Source organism: Urtica dioica, chromosome 9, assembly GCF_054948205.1.
Source record: "Urtica dioica subsp. dioica isolate 48M chromosome 9, U.dioica_male_clone48M_v1_H2, whole genome shotgun sequence".
In the NCBI taxonomy this organism is placed as follows: Eukaryota; Viridiplantae; Streptophyta; class Magnoliopsida; order Rosales; family Urticaceae; genus Urtica; species Urtica dioica.
The window spans coordinates 14,594,787-14,598,289 of record NC_142764.1 but is presented as its reverse complement, the minus strand read 5'-3'; the positions used below and the strand labels follow the sequence as shown (position 1 = coordinate 14,598,289).

The 3,503-nt window shown below is 39.3% G+C and overlaps 1 pseudogene; it reads right to left on the bottom strand.

Annotated features, from left to right (window-relative positions):
- Positions 1-1,343: 1,343 nt before the first annotated feature.
- On the bottom strand, positions 1,344-3,285 carry LOC149385174 (uncharacterized; annotated as a pseudogene).
- Between the last annotated feature and the right edge of the window lie 218 nt (positions 3,286-3,503).

The following is a 3,503-nucleotide window of genomic DNA, read 5'->3' as shown; positions in this document are numbered from 1 at the left end:
GCAGTCCTTGGTCTCTGAGAGCGAAGAATGGCAGACTGAGAAGAAGGTGAAGTTTAAAATACTATATTTTTTGCTGAACGTGCTCATCCCCGACAACTCGAATTGTTTGGTAATCATAGTAATTATGAGTATTGCATTTTGATAAACCTTTTTGTATGTCTAACATGATAATGTTTTGTTTAGGTACCGAACATGAACTATGTCGAGTTGGTGGATAACTTGGACGAGTTCAACCGATACCCGTGGGGAAATGTGGCTTGGAATTTCCTCCATGAAAAGATTACAACCTTCATTGAGAAAGAGTAGCTTGTCGACTCGTGGGCTCGGTACTCGACTCGAGGAGTGAACTCAACTCGAGGAGAAACGTAGAGTCGGCACGAGGAGTAGCTTGTCGACTCGTGGGCTCGGTACTCGACTCGAGGAGTGAACTCAACTCGAGGAGAAATTTGCGATGAGCGAGCCGTCGACGCCGAGACGGTCTAGAAGTTCCGCGAGCCACCAGGCCGTGTCCTCTCAGAGCGCGGCCTCGAGCTCGTTCGCCGGGCCTGGGGCTGGCTCTCGTTATCGGACAACTATTTAGGAGCCCAAAGTGCTTAGACCATAAATTTTGTGACACTCGTGTCACGAAACCCATGAAGTTCGTGACAATTATGTCACGAACTTCATCAGTTTCGTGACTTGACTGTCACTAAACCATATTTCTTGACTTGGACGGCTCGCGCTTTGTAAGTTTTTTCAACTGCGAGTCCGCCATGCTGTGTAGGTGCCTTACGTAGGTAAAGTGAGACTGCCGGGTTTCTTTTTGCCTCTTCAAATTTGGGCATTCGAGTCTTTTCTCATCTTCTCGGAGCAAAAAATCTGCCACAAAGTCTCCGACACGGTCATTCCTCTCATGCTCCGATGGAAATCTACATTTAAGGTTTCTGCGCTAAAGATGCGAGAAATCGATTTCTCAAGCTCGCAGGTAAATCTAGTAACATGTCCTTTGATTAATGTATCACCATTGTTTACTCATCATGTTCTTGAATTAATGTACCAGATTGTTTACACTCCAATTCGCTCATCCACTCTGACGGCGAAAGCAAGAGTTGTCGAAAGTCGTGAAAAAAAGTCAATGAAATCCACTATGGCAGCGAAAGAAGCCTCGAAGGTGTCACCGACGAGTAATGACAAGCATTCCCAGGTAAATACACACGTTCCTATTGACATGAATGTCAATAATTACAGGTGTTTATTGACATGTATGTCAATAATTACATGTTCCTATTGACATTCATGTCAATAAACATAAGTGTTTATTGACATTCATGTCAATAAACAGAAGGAACCTATTGACATTCATGTCAATAAACATAAGTGTTTATTGACATTCTCCGAGACAAAGGAACAGGATCGTCACATGTCTTTCTATTGTGTCCTTCTTTGCCGCACCTGCTACATTTACGCCCACTAGGCACTTCACCTTGGGATAGTATCCTTCTCTTCTTAGGTCTACCTGCAGGACGGCTGTTGAAGTGAGGAGGAAGTAATTTGATTTGTTTAACTTCAACAGGAATGTCTCATGCTTTAGCACTGCCATGGGGGTGGATGACACCTAAATAACACCCTTTCCAGTACTCGGTGGTATAATAGGCAGAACAAAAGTCCACAGGTGGAAGGTTACGAATATGACATGCCGCAATCGCATGAGCGCATACAAAACTATCTGTTTGAAATTCTAAACATTAGCATGTTTTATGCTGCAAATTCACAGCCCATATCTCTCCATCTTTATCTAATACCTCAAACTCGAAAACAGAAGAAGGTCTCACCTACAATGAACAAGTATTTATAGTGAGTTCTGGAACAATAAACATTGGAACTTATTGGTATTAATGTCAATAAAAAGTCACAGTGAGTTATTGAAAAATAATTCATTCCTGTTCTTTTTTATTTATATTAATGTCAATAAACACTGGAACTTATTGGTATTAATGTCAATAAAAAGTCACAGTGAGTTAGTGAAAAATAATTAATTCATGTTCTTTTTTATTTATATTAATGTCAATAAACATTGGAACTTATTGGTATTAATGTCAATAAAAAGTCACAGTGAGTTATTGAAAAATAATTAATTCCTATTCTTTTTTATTTATATTAATGTCAATAAACACTGGAACTTATTGGTATTAATGTCAATAAAAAGTCACAGTGAGTTATTGAAAAATAATTCATTCATGTTCTTTTTTTATTTATATTAATGTCAATAAACACTGGAACTTATTGGTATTAATGTCAATAAAAAGTCACAGTGAGTTATTGAATTTTTTTTTTTTCAGAAAGAGCATATTATATTAGTATAGATCTTACCAGCATTAAAGTAGAAAGAGCATGAGAGTCATTCATTCGCTTTTGAAATTTTGGAGTAAGCACCTTCGTTCAAGCCGTTGCTAATTCTCTTCAGTCGTAGAACCACTTTTTCATTTTCTCTCTCAACCAATCAATCAACTTCGAAATTGGAAAATCTCTAGCTTTGGAGTCCATTGCATTCATAGACTCAGCATTGTTTGAGGTCATGATTGAGTACCTTGTACTGGTAATGTAGCAACGAGCCCATTTTTCATGTCCCACTTCATTCTCAAGGTATTGTCGAATTTCAATATTTTCCCGGTCGATCATGCGCATATACTTTTCAAATTCCATACGCGTATATGCCTTTGCTGCACCATAAAACTTCCAGTTGAAACTCTTGGTGAGACCCTTGAATTGTTCTTCACGTTTCCAAGAAGATGATGCGCGCAATACCCATGTGCCGAATTTGGAAAAACCTTTGCCACAGCATTACATATTCCATTGTTCCTGTCAGATACAATGACTTGACGAGGCCTCTCCCCTATCGCTGCCTTTAACGTGCTCAAAAAATTCAACGATGACTCATTCGATTCAGAGTCTCCAACACCGAAGGCGAGAGGAAAACATTGTTCATTTGCATCCATCGCTACCGCTGTAAACAAAGTTCCACGATGATAGTTCTTCAAGAACGTAGCGTCGATAATGATGATAGGCCGACAAAACTTCCATCCTCTTATGAAGGGACTAAGAGACATAAAAAAAATTAATAAATCTGTGTTCACGGTCAGCGGTAAGCTCCAGAACAGACCCTGGATTTGTTGTCTCAATCATATACTTTAAGGTGGGCAGAAATGCGTACGACTCAGTGTCAGTTCCGTATAACAACCCAAGGGCCTTTTCTTTTGCCCTCCAAGCCTTCTTATACGTCGTACGAACTCCATAATCTGTCTCCATGTAACCAAGGATTTCTTTCGGTTTACAATTCATTTGTCGAGGATCCACAAACTTGTGTTTCACAACATCTCATGTGAATAGCGCCGTGGCTTTTGGATTCTTTCTAGACCCTACGGAACATGTATGCTCAGAATCAAACTTATATTAAGAATAAATGAATGTCAGTTAATAGATCACAAACCTATAAAATAAGATTGTTAATAAATCACAGTATTTAG